The sequence below is a fragment of the Dasypus novemcinctus genome, chromosome 7 (genome assembly GCF_030445035.2).
Source record: "Dasypus novemcinctus isolate mDasNov1 chromosome 7, mDasNov1.1.hap2, whole genome shotgun sequence".
Classification (NCBI taxonomy): Eukaryota; Metazoa; Chordata; class Mammalia; order Cingulata; family Dasypodidae; genus Dasypus; species Dasypus novemcinctus.
The window spans coordinates 118,730,554-118,748,685 of NC_080679.1; positions in this window are offsets into that span (position 1 = coordinate 118,730,554).

Sequence of the window (18,132 nt, forward strand, 5' to 3'; positions counted from 1 at the left end):
TCCGAAGGTCCTAGGGACTAGCCCTTCCTTGCCTTCCTAACTGCAGTCAGCTCCAGGTGTTCCTTGGCTTGTGGCAGAGGAGCTCGAGTCTCTGCCTCATCCTCACATGGACTTCCCCTGTCTCTGTTGCTTCTCCTCTTCTTATAAGGATGCCAGTCTTTTAGGATTAAGGGTTCTCCCTATTCCAGTATGACCTCATCTTAACTAATTACATCTTCAGTGGCTCTGTTTCCAAATAAGGTGACCTTCTGGGGAGTTAGGACCTCAACCTACCTTTTTGGGAGACACAATTCAGTCCACCACTGTTTCTATCCTTTTGCAAATCAAGGCTTCTTTTTTTCTGTCTCGATTGTTTCTCAGTGGAGACACAGAGCCAGCTTAGGGGAATATGATACTGCCTTTTATAAATGATATATTCATTGACATCTCCTACCAAAAGCCGACTCTGTTCCCAGTCCTCTGCCATGTTCTGTGAGTTACACAGAGGACATGTTGAGGTCCTGATTTACCAAAATGGTACAATGAATTTTGGAGGGGCACAAGTAAACAATGGCAAGGAAGAGCATGTGTAATCAGAAGTTATGCGATTTAGGGAAGCGGACTTGGCCCAGTGGTTAGGGCGTCCGTCTACCACCTGGGAGGTCCGCGGTTCAAACCCAGGGCCTCCTTGACCCGTGTGCAGCTGGCCCATGCGCAGTGCTGATGCGCGCAAGGAGTGTGGTGCCACCCAGGGGTGCCCCCCGCGTAGGGGAGCCCCACGTGCAAGGAGTGCGCCCCATAAGGAGAGCCGCCCAGCATGAAAGACAGTGCAGCCTGCCCAGGAATGGTGCTGCACACATGGAGAGCTGACACAACAAGATGACGCAACAAAAAGAAACACAGATTCCCGTGCTGCTGACAACAGCAGAAGCGGACAAAGAAGACGCAGCAAATAGACCCAGAGAATAGACAACTGGGGTGGGGGGCAGAAATTAAAAAAAAAAATGTTATGTGATTTGTGTGTTATAAGAGTTCAGAGGAGAACTCCCGGGGTGCATCATTATATATGGTTGTGCTTGGGGACAACATGCAGGAAATGGTACCTCAGTGGTATCTATTGACAAACATCTAAAGCAGTACTAGGGTGTCCCTATGCATCAGTCTTCTCTCTTCAGACTCAGTCTTCTCCAAGTCTACAATACCCATCTATGTTCATGAGTTTTCAAAGCAACTCTGGCTTCAAGTAAATATCATTTCATTAAATTAATTAATTTTTTGTCAATGCAAATATGATTTAAGACTTTTCACATACATTCAGAAGAAGAAAATCCTTTGTAAGAACAAATAGGATGATTTCTTTTATTTAGTGAATATGGTTATAGTTGTAATAATTTGTCTTTACCAATTTTTAATTCTAAAATCTTTTTTTAATATTTTGTAACCATAAAATGTGGAATGGTTTCCTAAATATCATTTCATTTGATTGATTAGATTTGATTATAAAAGGATGATCTTAATATTCTTGTTTAATAGATGAAGACATTGAGACTCTGTGAGAAAATGTATTTAGCATAACTGAGTGGATATAATGGGATTTGAACACAGACCCTCTGAGTTCCAGTCCTGGGCTCTTATTCTCAATTTGCTTTGTTGATCATTTTAATTTATTTTGTTCTGTTGTTATTATTCTTTCCTATTTCTGAAGAACACTGTAAAGATAAAATCAGCCAATGTAGTGCTATCTTCAAAGTACTAGTCAAAGTAAATATTTCAAATTTTAGAGGCATCAATGAAACAAGGAATGATGAACCTAATCATTTATCCCAACCCTGATTTTTGGTTGACTGATCCTTTTCTGTAAAGTTCTTCTCAGTTGCATGGAATCCAAGTATATTTTCCAATTATAAATTTTCTGATTCTTTCTCATTTCATTGTTTTTAACCAAGCTCCTAAAATAAGAGAATGAAAATCACTCATCACTTTTTATATTCATGGCAGATGATGGACAATTTTTTAATAGTGTTCAAAAACTCACTAAAGCTACCTTCTGCAATGGTTGACATTATAGAATATGATGTTTGAAACTTTTTTTTCCAATTAATATCACAGGAGCATTGTGCACAATTTCAGTTTTCCCCATTAAATATGACCTCTGAAAGCAATTGTTGTCCCTTGTGAAAAAGTCATGAAATAGATTTTTTTGTCTGTTATTTAAGTCTAGTAGTGTACTATAATTCAACTTGTTTTGTAGAGTCCTAAGGCAGGCATTACCAGTCTGAGTGTGTGTGTGCTTTTGTGTGTGGGTATGTGATTTGTGTGTGTGTGCAATGGGACTAGGAGAGAAATTGAAGACATGGTCACTATCCTTGAAGAGTACACAGTCTATTTGAGGAGACCATTTATACCGTTTTGCTAGTAGCATAAGCATTGATGGTCATTACTCTTTTCACTTGGATAGAATTTATTCAATAAGTCTTTCAAAATATAATGAGTGATAAAAAGGCATAAACAATTTTTTCTTTTGCCTCTGGGTGCGTATCCTCTGGGGAGATTTTATGTGTAGTTGACAAATTATCATAGTACAAATAAGGTAAAGAGAATTTCTGATGTCTAATCATGGAGGCCTTCTTGGAAAAGTTCAGATTACAAATGTGTCTTGAAGAATGAGTAGGATTTTTAGTAATTGGAGTAGGAAAATACGCTAGTATATGCAAAGTCCTGAATGGATGGATGGATGAATGAATGAATGAATGAACAATTGCTGGAATATCAAGTTATGCTCTGAGACCAAAGTGGCTAGAGCATTGAGTGTGTGTCAGAGGAGATATGGGAGAGAATAACAGATATGAGAACTTTGGCATACCTTGTTGTTTTACTACTTGGAACTTTCTGTTACCATTTCTGATCTTACTGTAACCAAAAACAATAACTTTATTTATATGTCAGTTTTATTTTTTATGGAAATATTTAATCAGATGAGCTGATTAGCTTGTGAATGGGCTTGTAAGGGCTTGGAGAGACTATTGGCTTATATTAATTGTATGGATACTCAAATGACTTTGTTCCTTATCCATCAATTTGAAAAAAAGCTTCCTGTAACCTAGAAACTTCTCCCTTTATGGCTAAAAACAAAAACAAATTTTAATGTTTACCCTTCAAAGAGTTTCATTCTTTTTTTTTTTAAAGATTTATTTTTATTTATTTAATTCCCCCCCTCCCCCGGTTGTCTGTTCTCTGTGTCTATTTGCTGTGTCTTGTTTCTTTGTCCGCTTCTGTTGTCGTCAGCAGCACGGGAAGTGTGGGCGGCACCATTCCTGGGCAGGCTGCACTTTCTTTCGTTCTGGGCGGCTCTCCTTACTGGTGTACTCCTTGTGTGTGGAGCTCCCCTACGTGGGGGACACCCCTGCGTGGCGCAACACTCCTTGCTCCACAGGGGTCAAGGAGGCCTGGGGTTTGAACCGCGGACTTCCCATGTGGTAGACGGTCGCTCTAACCACTGGGCCAAGTCCGTTTCCAGAGTTCCATTCTGAACAGAGAGTGTGTTGATTACATGTTGGTTTCAGTGAAGTGTATGTGTAGTTTGAGGGATGATGCTACCTTTCAAAGCTGGCCCGCAGCTGCTTGCATGCTCCAGAATGGCCAGACTGGACACCTGCTGCTGGCCACTTTTTTATGAGTTTAGAAAACAATCATGCATAATGTGTAGAATTTCCATATATCACCCCTTCACCAAGACCTTACATTGTTGTGGCACATTTATTACAGATTATAAAGAACACGATCAGACTATTACTGCTAACTATGGTCCATAGCATACAGTTGGTATGTTTTTTCCATATACCCCCTATTAGCTGGCCTCTTTTTTGATGTCTCAGTTCCCATACACATGTCCTATCATATTTTTAATATCATACTCAAATGTTGGTAGAAGTCAAATAGTTTTTGCTACTCTGAGCCAAGACCATTTTTTAAAAAGATGTGATACTGGTGATATGTCATGGTTAGTAATATCTCATATTATATCTAATGGAAATAATTTTCATTAAAATGCTGTTTACTCTATGGGTACCTGCATTAGAAATTCAAAATGTTAAAATCATGCCTGATGATGGGACAATATAAGCAAATTTATTTTAAAGATTTATTTTTTTATTTATTTTTCTCCTCTTCCCTGCATTGCCTCCCCACCCCCCCAGTTGTCTGCTCTCTGTGTCCATTCACTGTGTGTTCTTCTGTTTCTCCTTGTATTCTTGTCAGCAGCACCCAGAATCTGTGTCTTGTTTTGCTGCATCATATTGCTGTGTCAGCTCTCCATGTATGTGGCATCATTCCTGGGCAGGCTGCATGTTTTTCATGCTGGGTAGCTCTCCTTATGGGGCACACTCCTTACGTGTGGGGCTCCCCTATGTGGGGACACCCCTGCATGGCATGGTACTCCTTGTGAGCATCAGCACTGTGCATGGGCCAGCTCATCACATGGGTCAGGAGGCCCTGGGTTTGAACTTTGGACCTCCCTTGTGGTAGGCAGACACCCTATCTGTTGGGCCAAATCCACTTCCCCAGATTTTTAAATTAAGATAATGTGACTCAGGACTATGCCTCTAAGGCATATGAATATGTTGAAGTGTTCATGGGGCATTGTCTTAGTGGGTGGAGATCCACATGATAACAGAAAGAATATTGAATTCCCATCCTGGGAAGTTCTGCTACATTCTCTAATAGCAAGAATCTCCTGAGTACAAGGGCAGCACCTAGTGAAGGAAGACATCATTATACCAGACCCTTGATATTGATGATTATACTTATGAACCTTTTCTTGTGAAATTGAAGCATAGAAAAGTAGTATATTTTGACTAAAAGTCACCTCCTGAAAGTCTCCTTGTTGCTTAAATGTGGCCTCTCTCTTAGCCGAACTCAGCATACAAATGCACCACCTATACAAAAACAAAAAAGAAAAAAAACCACAAAAAACAAAAAAGAAAACAAAAGAAAACAAAAACAAATGCACCACCTTCTCCCTGGTGTGGGACATGACTGCTGAGGATGAGCCTCCTTGGCACCAAGGGATTATTATCAAGCACCAACTAGCAATGCATCTGGAAAAAGACCTTGACCAAAAGAGGGAAAGGGTAAATACAAATGAGTTTTTATGGTTAAGAGATTTCAAAGTGAGTTGGGAGGTCATTCCAGAGCTTATACTTATGGATGTCTCAGCAAGATCTCATTGACTAGCACAGTAAACAGTGCCTCAAATAAGGGGGCTCCTGAGGGCTCTAGAAACATCCAGATACTATAAACAGAGTAGACAGCTCAGGAATTTGGTACCCCATCAGTGGGCCTTAATTTGGAATTTATGCTCCTCAGTGTAACAGAGAGTCATTTATAGTTTCCCTACAAATGGCATTTCTGTTCCTTTTATTTAACATATAACTAGCCTATACTTGATAAATATATGTCCCAGAGCCTTAAATCTTTGGTGATCCATGTGCTAGTTGAGCCCTGAATCTTCGCAGAGTTGCAACACCCACTCTCCAGTTCATTGGACTCACTCAGGACAACTAACAAGGAGATGATGATGGACAATGGCCATCTAGAGGAACAAAGAGTGTCTGCAACTTCGAGCAAGATAGTTCCATTCATCTGCCCCAAGGGATTTAAGGCTCCTCTCAATTAGAAGCACAGTGGGCATCACCATCTCCAAATCCTCAAGTTTGGGGAAGGAACAATGGGCTACAGTAGACTTATTATTATTCTACTATAAATGTATTATTATTCTAACAATGGAAGAACTTATGTCATTGATATAAAGGTAGTGGCCACCAGAGATTCTGAGGGGAGGAAGAGGGAAAAGTAGGTGTAGTGTGGGGTCATTTTTGGGATGCTGGAATAGTCCTTCATGACATTGCAATGATAGATATAGGCCGTTATGTATTTTATCATAACCTACAAAACTGTGTGGGACAGAGTGTAAACTAATATAAACTATAGCCCATCATTAGTAGCAATGCTTCAATATGTGTTCATCAGTTATAACAAATGTACCACACGAATGAAGCATGTTTTTAGTGTGGGAGGGGGTGAGAGTGGGCATATGGGAATACCCTATATTTTTTATGTAACATTTATGTAATCTAAAACTTCTTTAAAAATAAAAATAAAAAATAAAAAAAAGAATGATACACAGATAACTACACTGGCTTCAATCAAAAAAAAAAAAAAGGAAGAGATAATGTGACTAAGGTGAAGAAAATAAATTTCAAGTACTGTCTCCATATCTATGACCTTTTTTAAAAAATAAATTTTTATTGAAGCATATCATTCAGACATGACAAAAAAGTATAAGTGTTCAGTAAAAGTTGTGAACTTACAAAATAAGCATGCATATGATCATTTGGGGCTACCATACTCACCCCAATCATCAATACCTTGCATTGTTGTGAAATATTTGTTACAAACTATGAAATAGAGTTGTCAAAATATTACTACTACCTATGCCCATATTCTATGAACTTTTGAAGGTTACATTATATGTTTGAGACTCTGGAGTCTGGAGGCCTGGGTTCAAATTTTGTCTTTGTCATTTTTAGCTTCATGATTTTAGGCAAGTTCCTTAACTGCTCTGTAAAATTTAAATGTAGTAATAGTATGTAGTTACTAGATTTGTTCTGAGGATTAGGTAATTTAATAGGTGGAGACCCAATAAAACAGTTTCAGGCACATAGTAAGTGCTGAATAAATGTTAACAGTCATCATTACAATATTTTCATTTATATGGAATACAACTAAGTCATACATGGCTCTAAAACATATACAGATAGATGAGGAAATATAAATATTTGTTTCTTATTTTCTGTAATTACCCCATCATTTTTGCTACACATGAAGATCTTGATCATCAAAGTATGTTTACATTTTTTTACTGAAATTTCCCAAATGGAAGGTAAGAACTGCTTCTGATCTCACCCTCTATCCTCTACTTTCCACTGATGTAGTTGGATTGGCATTGTGCAAGTTTGCTTTCTCACACTTAGTGGCTTAAACTGTAGTCAATTCAACATTGAGTACACCAACCTTAAATTAGGAAGGGAGCCTTCCAACCTTAAAAGCAATGGACAGTGACTCTCAGGGCCAGTCCAAGACAAAATTAAAAATTAAAAAAAAAGGGTATAGAAACTGAGGAAGGAATGAAAGAAATTGCCTTGCCACTGTACATACAGGGCAATACCTATTAAAGTGAAGAAAGGCAAAACATCAAAAACAAAGTTTTGTGATATTTTTCATTTTTTAATGCCCCAATTTATTTTTTACTTTATTTTAGTCTTTCTAAATTAGTATGCATTCTATTTCTAATCTTTAAACCTATCATTACTATTTCACTTTCCTACTAATTGAATTTGGCAATATATTAGGCTTCATTTTTGAAGAAGTTTTGGACCACGATGAAGGCGGCCAGTCGGCTGCACCACGGGGGAGCCCCGCGGCGAGGCAGCTCGTGGACCGGTTCCGCAGGGGGAGAGGGCCTTCCTCATGCTGCCGGCGTTGATACGGGTTGTCAGGGCGACTCTCTGCCTCGCTCCAGGAACCACTGCTGGGGCCGCAAACCAGCTGTGGGGAAGAGGACCACGCTAGGAACTCATACGAACACTGGCCAGAAGAAGCAGGAGACTATTGGTAGAGATGGGAGAGCCAGGGCGCGCGGGCTCATGCGCGATCTGCAGGCGAGTTCGGGGAAGAGGAGGGAAAGGGGGGATATATAGGGATATGGAAATTTAGGGGCTTGCCAGTCAGGCTGGTGAGGTGCATGCGCCTTGGCCTTGCCCCATGACTCAGCACCGTGACTCAGCATGACTCAGCACCCATGATTCAGCACTGTAACTCAGCACTGTGATGGCACCCGGGCCCACAACACAGCCTAGGCTCCCTTCAAAGTTTTGGACCACAGAGGGGTTCAACTATGGCAGGGGAGGAACACTGGTGTGGGGTGTTATTGATGGGGGGGCACATGGTTGGGAGGGAGTTCTCCAGGGCATGTATATAGGATACATAAAAATGTTCGGATATTCATTGGATATTTTCATAGTAGAGTTACAAATGAACAACTGAGGGAGTGCTGATTTCCTAGTCAGGAGAGCTCTGTCACATTCCTCAATGGAACAGCAACAATTCTCCAAGTGCATGGGCAAAGGCCAGTGAAGAAGGATGGTCCAATGATGAGCCCTTGATACTGATGACTATGCTTATGAGACTGTGTGCCTGAAATTTCAACTAGGCCTAGAGCTGTAGGGTGCCTAAGAGTTACCTCCTGAGAGCCTCCATGTTGCTCAAATGTGGCCACTCTCTAAGCCAAACTCAGCATGTACACGCATTACCTTCTCCCCAGCATTGGACGTGACTCCCAGGGCTGAGCCTCTCTGGTGCCAAAGGAATACTACCAATCACCAGCTGGTGATGCAACTAGAAAAAGACCTTGAATAAGAGGGGGAAATGGTAAAGACAAATGAGTTTATATGGCTAGAAGACTTCAAAAAGAGTTGGGAGGCCATAAGAGGAACCATGCTTAGACACGTCTCAGCAAGACCCAGAGATAGCCCAAGTAGATACAACCCCAGATACTGGTACTCCTGAGGGCTATGGAGACACACAGGTTTTAAAGTCATGGCAGATGGCTCTGAAGTCCAGTGCCTTGACAGTGGGCCCTACTTTGGAATTTGTGCTCCTGAGTGTGATGGAGGTGGACTCAGATGTGACCTTTCTACACATGCCTCTTCTGTCACTTTTACTGAACTTGTGGTTGGTGTGGCTTTTGGTATACACTCAGGAGACTTGAATCTCTGGACTGTTCATGTACCAGCTGGGCCCTGAGCCTCAGAAGAGTTGCAGTTTCTATCTTCAGTTTGTTGGACTTATTCAGGTCAGCTAACAAGGAGGTGAAGATGGTCAACCATCACATCAGCTGAGAGTGCCTATAACTGTAAGTAGGGAATTGCATCCATCAACCATGTGGGATCTCAGTTTATAGGTGGAGTGGACATCACCATCCCGGGGTCCACAGGATGGAGGAATAAAATATGCATTAGATTGGGCTTACGGGTATTCTACTGTAGAATTATTGTGACTCTAGCAATGGAAGAAAATGTATTACTGATGTGGAGACCATGGCCACAGTAGTTGCTGAGGGCAGGGAGAGGGAAGAAGAGTTGTGATGTGGGGGCATTTTTGGGACTTGGAGTTGTCCTAAATGATATTGCACGGTCAGATGCTGGACATTATATATCCTGCCATAACCCACTGAATGGACTGGGGGAGAGTGTAAAGTACAATATAAACTATAATCCATGCGAAGTGGCAGTGTTCCAAAATGTATTCACTAAATGCAGTGAATGTGCCACACTGATGAAAGAGATTGTTGATGGGGAGGAGTGTGGGAGGGTGGGGTGTGGAGTATATGAGAATTTCTTATATTTTTTAATGTAACATTTTTTGTGATCTATGTATCTGAAAAAAAGACAATTAAAAATAAAGTGTAAAAATAAAATAAAAGTGCTGGTGAAAAAAGAAGAATGCTGAGGAGATGAATTGGAGCTTCATTTGGAGAGTAAGCTGTGGGGCCAAGCTTTTAGAAACATTTCCTGTGGGAACAGCTGACAGAGGTTGACCACTTCTCCCTGAGTGTATTAGAGTGAAGCCAACCCTCCTTGGAAACCAGATGATAAAGATTCAGTCATGGAATTAACTTTCAGTAAACTCAGAGAACTTAAGCTTTCTTTTAGAACAGGGGTTCTTAATCTTTTTTGTTCCATGGACCTCTTTGCCAGTCAGGTGAAAACCATGGACCTCTTCTCAGAATGTAGCAGAAGGAAATTTTATTACACTCAACTATTATCAGGTCTAACAACTACCATAATTTCAAAGTATGGATGAACATAAGTCATTTTTTCGAGTTATGCAGCAACATAATGTGATATGATGTGAATTCTACTGTAATTTATTGCGTACATGCGTAGTAAAGGGAATGCTAGATTTCAGTTAGAGGTCAGAGAAAATAAAGATATCAAGTTGATTTTTTTTCAGTTCAAGCTCATGGACCCCCTGAAATCTTTTTGTGGACCTCTGGTTAAGAAGCCCTGTTTTAGAAGGGAGAGCATTGTAGGCAAAGGGAGACAAAAGTGCAAAGGCTCTGAGATGTGGCTTGATTGGGCACTGCAAGGAGTTCTGGGTGTTGGAGCATAGACTAAAAGATTCAAGGAGAGGCTGGAGAGAGTTTGGAAGATAGGCAGGGGCAAGTTCAAGAATAAGAACATTATTTACCAAATATTAATTGAATATCTACTGACAGGCACTGAGCTGAGGGCAGGGACTATATCTTTGAAAAAGGTGGGCACTACCTCCTATTTCCACTAAGCTTATAGAGCTTGAAGGATCTTGACACTTAGGCTAAGCAGTTTGTATTTTATTCTGCAGATGATGAGGAATGATGGGAGTGTTTTAAGTGCTGGAATGACAATGATTAGAAGAGCATTTTTGAGAGATCACACTGATGGATATGCAGCTGATGGGAGCCTTGTTGGCTAGAAGGCCACTGCAGGTGTGCACACAAGAAATGGCAAAGACCCAAATAGAGGTGATGCAAAACAGATTTAGGAAGCAGAATTGACAGGGCGTGGTGCCAATTTTAAGTGAGTGGTAAGATAGAAGGAGAGGAGTAAGTTAACGCTCAGGTTTCTGCTTTGGACAACTGGATATACGCTCAGGAAACACAAGGAGTCAGTGACAGTTTCTAGAGGCCTAGCACCCAGGCTGTTAAAGAATATGCGCTTGATAGTGTTGGCTTTGGTTAAACAACTGACCGTAGTTGACCCAGATGTTTAATACCTGTCGTAGAGGGCTTGGTATAGTCTTTCCCTGCTTATTAAATTACAGTGGTTCTAACTGGATCAAGGACAAAGTCTAAGAAAGAAACAATGTAGCTAGAAGAGAAACTGAGGTCATGCTCACTCTTCCTGAAGCGTCCACAATCTAATTTGAGAGACAGAATACATTCTTTGGTAAGTGGCATCTTATTGGAATTCAGTTAGTCTTTAACAATATAATTAGTAAGTCCTTTCTTGTGAAAAGGAGCCATAAATATGCTGAACACTTATTGGATCTAAATTTAAATCTGCTCAGTATCGAAATGATTTCATTTTACGTTTCTTTTGGAAGAACAGCGTTTCAGATTCCTCTTCTGGGCAGTGTACTTTCTAGCTCCCAGTGCTTTCCTTACCTGCACTATTAAACAATTTTCTTACCTGGACTGCTAGGTAATATTTCTCTTCTGCTTTAGAGTTCACAAAATCCTTTCAGCATTCAATAGTTATCCTCCCACACTCATTTGGCAATTTTTCACTGCCTGGTGATGTCTCCTGTACCATTCACTTGATTTTACATTTCAAAATTGTGTTCCTGGCTTTCCACAGGTCATCTTTTATACATACCAGACAACCCAGCTCTCCTTGGTCAGGGTCATTCATTATCTAATAGGGACCAATCTTGGGCTCCCAACTCAGGTGAAATTTTTATAGTATCTCTGAATTCCTCTGTAATGCAATAGTTTATAAGCCCCTGTTCTACTAGATGGCAGAGACTTAATCTCAGTCAATTTCTCCTGCCTCTGGGGTCTAGGGTAGAGCACTGGGTCCTCATTAGCATTTTTCCACACTGGCATCTTCTGAGGCATTTACCATCCTGTTTGGTCCTGAGTTGTCAATTCAAACAGGTGCTGCTGCCCCATCCTTCACACCCTTCAAGGCTGGCAACTGTCCTTGAGTGGGGCATGGGATTTAAGCTGCTGATCTTATCATGCTGGGTCCTAGGAAACTCAGTGAGCCTCTCTACACCAATCTACCCAGACTCAGCATGTGGCTCCCCTTTTCTGCTTTTTTGCCCACCTCGTTGCTGCTCACACAGAGAAAGAGATATAAGGTCCTTTCATTCTTGGATCCTACAAACCTATCTAGGGTTTCAGTCAAGCCTCCAGGCCTTCCCTGGGGTGGCCAGCAATGCAGGTCATGGAGCTCCCTTTCTCAGGGACCTCTAGTAAGTTTTATGCACTTTGCTTTGCTTTGACTCTTCTCTTTCTCTCTTGAAAGAAACTTCATCCAGCCTTTGGGACTTTAGGTCCTCCTCTGATCCATCATGTTTTCGATTTTGAAATCCAATGTTTATTCTCCAAGTTCTGTGTGTTTACACTTAAGGACTTGGTTTTGAAACTCCAAAGACAAGAACCAACTCTCCTTTTCTTCCTCTGCTTTCTAAAATATCATCCCCTTACGAAAGTACTAATACAGAGTGCTGGAACTGGGCACTTAGAAATAGAGATTTTTAAAAAAATGTCTTGGTTAATGTATTAGTCAGGATTCTCTAGGGAAACAGAATCAAGAGATATCTGTCAATAGTATGTGGTTCTATAAGAGTCTCTCACACAGCCGGGGGGATGCCCAAGTCCAGGTTCTGCAGGCAGGGCACAACCAGGGGCTGCAATGAAAGTCTAATGTAGGTTCTTGATGAGCTCTGGGAGGTGTTGGCTGTCTAAAGAGGAGCTGGGAAATTCTCTCTCAATGCTGGAATTACTTCCCCAACTGATTGGGTTTACCGTCACTCATTGCCGATGGCAATCTTCCTGATCAATGTAACTGTAATCAGCTATCTATGATTTACCACTGTAGTAAATTCAATGGTGACTAAAGTCCATAAATGCTATTGTATTGCAGTTAGCCCAGTGCTTGCTTGACCAAACGACTGGGTACAATTACCGGGTCAATTGACACAATAGCCTAACCATCACAGTTAATATTTCAAAATAGCATCTTGCTCTATTTACCTTCCTCTTCTATCTTTCAACAAACACTGGGCTGGTTACTAAGAAAGAATCTAGACATGAAGATGGCTTGGTTGTCCACCCTAAGAACTTTATTAAGCTGAAGTGCAGACTGTTTGTTTATAAGATGCACAACAGAGATTTTCAATGCCAAAGATTTCAGACACTTCATAAGAGATACTGACTCAGAATCTGTAGAGGAAGTGGGATCCAGGAATCTGTATTTTAAAAACATCTAAGACTAGATCTGTGATTCTCAATCTTTTACATGCATCAGAATCTCCTGGACAGCTTGTTAAAGTAGATTGCTGAGGGAAGCAGACTTGGCTCAATGGATAGAGTATCTGCCTACCACATGGGAGGTCCATGATTCAAACCCAGGGCCTCCTTGACCCGTGTGCAGCTGGCCCACGCGCAGTGCTGATGCGCGCAAGGAGTGCCGTGCCATGCAGGGGTGTCCCCCGCAAAGGGGAATCCCACACGCAAGGAGTGTGCCCTATAAGGCGAGCCAACCATCGCGAAAGAAAGTTCAGCCTGGCCAGGAGTGGCACTACACACATGGAGAGCTGACGCAGCCAGATGACACAATAAAAAGAGACACAGATTCCTGGTGCCGATGACAAGAATACAAGCTGACACAGAAGAACACACAGTGAAAGGACATAGAAAGCAGACAACTGGGGCAGGTGAGAGAAACAAATTAAAAAATTAAAAGAAAAGTAGATTGCTGGGTCCCACTCCCAGGATTTGTGATATATTAGGTCTGGTGGGAAGTCTGAGATTTTGCATTTCTAACAAGTTCCCAGGTGATACTCTTACTGCAGGTTTGGGGACCACACTTTAAGAATGACTGCCTTGTCCACTGAGTGTAAACTACAACCTAAATTATATTCCATGCTGTGTAGCAATGCTCCAAAATGTACTCATGAAATGCAATGAATGTACCACACTAACGAAAGGAGTTGTCAATGTGGGAGGAGTGAGGGATGTGGGGAGTGGAGTATATGGGAACCTCTTATATTTTTTCTTGTAACATTTTGTGTGATTTATATATCTTTTAAAAAAAGATAATAAAATAAATAAATAAAGCAAAACCAAACCAAACCCCGCCCCCCCAAAAAGAACAAAATCAACTGAAAAGTTTTTTTTTTTAAAGGATTTATTTATTTGCCCCCCTTACCCTCCTCCGCCCTGCTATTTCTGCTCTCTGTATCTATTTGTCTTTTGGTCTTTTCTCATTTTTTCTCCTCTAGGATTCACTTGGATTCCATCCTTTCAATCTCTGAGTATGGAACTCAGACCTCAGTCTTTTTTAAAATCTCCCAGAGGACTTCATTGTGTAGACAAATTTGCTAATCAGTTCTCCAATTTGTTTCCCAAACGTCAAGGAGCACACAGATTACCCTGTGATTTAGTTAAAATGCAAATTCTGAGGTTGAAGCTGAGATTGCACATTTCTTTTATTTCTCAAGGTATACTTTTCATACAATAATATGCACTTTTTTTAAGTGAAGAGTTTGCTGAGTTTTGACAAATGCGTACATCTCTGTAAGCACTACCACTTGAAGACACTGAACATTTCCGTCGCTCCAAAAAGCTCCCTCATTTCTTATACAGTCAATTCCCCTTTTCCTAACCCCTGACTCTGGCAACCACTAGTCTGTTTTCTGTCACTGTAGATTAATATCACCTGTTCTAGAATTTCACATCTGTGGCCCTTTTGTGTGGCTACTTTTGCTTACTCAATAGAGATTCTGCACTTCTAACGAGATCTCAGGTGATGGCAATGCTGGTTTGCAGCCTCTACTTGCTTCTCCAAAGCAAGGTATTGAGGATCTGGGAATCTTTGACTTACAGCATCTGACACAGAGACTTAACCATCATCATTACTTATTAAATTGGATGCGTGAAAATAATTTAAAAAGATGTACATAGAATACTCATAATCAAAAGGCTTCAGTGACTGAAGTTCTACAGGGAACAGCTGGGCACAGCTTGGCCTAGGCATGAAGCCCTTGGGAAAAGAGCAGGGAGATGAGCATTGTGGGAAGGCCAGGCCTGGGGGAGCAAGACATGGCCAGACAGGAGGTCAGTCTTGGTTACTCCAGAGGTTATATCAAGATCTGCATCAGCAACACGGAACGGGTTTGCCCCCATTTTCAATTGTACACCTCTATATATGAATGAGAAGGTGTATCTTTTCTTGGATTTGACAACTTGGGGAATTGAAAAGCTCAGGGAAAAGATAAGATAAGATGCCTGCAACTGCATTTGAGAAAAATGATGTGTAATATCCATTTTATGACATCTAAATTAGGTCTTGTTTAGCTGTTTCCTTGTGTCAGGCCTATTGCAAACTTTAATACACCCACATACTTGTACTTATCTTTCAATTTAAGGAATTCTTTTTTGTTTTTTATCTATTGTGTCCCTTTTAGATGAGAGTATATTTTATATTTCTTATTAAATGGCAACAGTTAGTTCTGAAGGTTGATAATTTATAGCTTTACTACTAGGAAAAAAAACTGGAGGGGGTTGGTGGGAGAAATAAACCTTTTGTTTTATTATGCTCTGGGAACTGATTATAGGCATAAAGGAAATAAAACAACTCATACATCCACCAGAGCTTATTGTATTATCAGGTAATACACCTGCCTCTCTGATAAATAGAACTCTGTAGAACAGTTAATAAAAGCCTGAGAGTTATTTGGTGTGGAAATACAACAGTATAAAGCTACTCAAATGCAGTCGGCAGTTATTTTTTTCATCATTAGAAAAGCCTTGAAATTCTAACAGTAATTTGAAGGCTATGATTTCCTCACTATCAGGACAGAGGGAGGACATTTCTTGTTTCACATTTAATCTTTTGGGAATTCTAAATCCCTGAAGGTGGATACTTTTGCAAACACAAAATAACTATGCATTCTGCATTACACTTATACATGGTTTTGTGTTTTTGTAAAGCTCTTTCATACATGATATCTTTGGGGTCCCACAATTGAATAGTTATTGAACTTGAATATGATTTTGATAACTCCATGAACTTGCAACTGGTGTCAGAAGTGAGGGCAGTCTTGGGGACAGTGCTGCCTCTAACTGTACAGTTGGCGAATGTTTGCATATTTAAGCACTCAGCTCAATTCTTGAAACACATTCCCATTCTGTTAATTTAATCATCAGTGTGGAATTCAGTGAGGACATAGGTGCCACCAAATCTATGGAATTCAATCATTTGTACAATGTCATGTAGTGGAAAGAGAAATGGAGAGGTCTGGAATCTTGTTTGGCTTCTCAGGCTCTGTGGTCTTGATAAGTACTTACCTGTTTTGAGTATCAATTTCTGTTAGATCCCTTTCTCTCTGGGCAAGTGGGGATTTGGGGGTGTCTATTGCCCTGTCCTGTCCTGTGGACCTAGAAAGGATGCAGGGCCTGAAGCACTGTGCATCTCGATGAGTGGAGGGTCCATTCTGGAAAGAGGTATCATATGGAGTGGAAGGTCAAAGCCAACATAAGTAGTTCAAAAACAACCTGGCTATCCAGAGATAGACAGAGATAGAGAATGAGATTGGGGAGGGGGAAATTAGTGATTAAAGGGGTTCAGAGTGATTCCTGAGCAGAGGTGGAAGTGGTTGTGATGGAGTCTATGCTATTCTGCAAGCCATTGGCTTGGTATAGCCAGAATTCTTTAAAAGTTGGTGAGATGGAGTTCATATTTTCTTCATTGGTAAAACACAGCAGTACATAGCAACCTCACTTGCAAATACTAAAAAGTCTATTTAACCCAGGTGTTGGTGACACCGTGGAACAAGAGTAACTCTCATGCACTGCTGGAAGAACTATAAATCAGGACAACCCTTGACATTAATAAAGTTGAAAATAGGCATCCCTATGACCAAGCAATTCCACTTCTAGAGAAATTCCTGCAAATGAACAACAGGCTAGGTGTGCAAGAATGTTCACATCAGCAGACTTTTAAAAAATAAACTTTCTTTTTAGAGAAGTTTTAGGATTACAGAAAAATTATACCAAAAGTACAGGGAATTCCCATGTAATCCCCCTACACCTATACCCATAGTTTACCCGATTATTAACATCTTATATCAGGGTAGTACATTTGCTACAATTGATAAACCAGTATTGAAACTTTGCAACTAACCAAAGTCTATAGTTTACATTATGGTTTACATTTTGTACTGTACAATTTTATAGGCTTTGACAAATGGATAATGTCATGTGTTCATCATTGCACTATCATAAAGAAAGGTTTCACTGCCCTAAATATGCCCTGTATTCCACCTACTCATCTCCCCCCATTTAAAAACCCTGGTAGTGTTATAAGTTCTTCCATTTACACCAGCTAAATTCAATCATAACAATAAATCTACTTTGATCTGTGGTTACACTCCCCCCTTACATTTGCTCATTCATCAATCTTGAGGGGTTTGGTATGATGTCTTTTCTGATTGCTTCTGGCTGACAGGGGACTTAGATATAGACTGTTAAATTGGAAAAGAAACTCTGAATGTCTATCATTAGAATAGTTAAGTATGTTATAGTTATATATAAATACAGTATGGTATATTAAGTTATGAAAACGGATGGACTTTGGCTACATGCAAAAATATTCGTGGATCTCATAAACATATTGTTGAGCTAAAGAAGTAAGATATCCCATTTACTTAGATTTTAGGGAAAATGGACAAAAATGAATTGTATTTTGAAGAAGTGCAACATATACAGAGGTGATAAAGCTATAAATAAAAACTGACAGATAATTACAATATGGAAGTTAGGATATGGATCAGGAGGGATTGAGTTTTGTCCAGGGAAGGACATAACAGGTGCCTCTGAGATCTGGCAATGTGCCTGTTTTGTGGTTACCTTGGTATGCACTTTACAGGTATACAGTCTTTCAACACATAGGTTTTATGTCCTCTTCTGCTTGTTTCAATATTCATTTCCCTGAGAAAGAGACTAGTGACTGCCCTTATGTTTGTATGTATATATGTGTGTACATATGTATTCATTGAATAACTGAAGATCTTGCATAGTTTCAGGGTCATTATTCCAAATGTCTGTACTTTTTAATATAAACTTTTATTTTGAAATAATTTCAAACTTATAGGGCAGTTGCAAACATAAGACAAAATGCATACAGAGAACTCCAACATATCCCCACCACAGATCTACCAACTCTTAATATTTTGTCACATTTGCCTTATCATTCTGTTTATTCATCCCTCCTCTCTATCTTACTTTTTATCTACCATCCATCTATCTATCCATCCATCCATTCA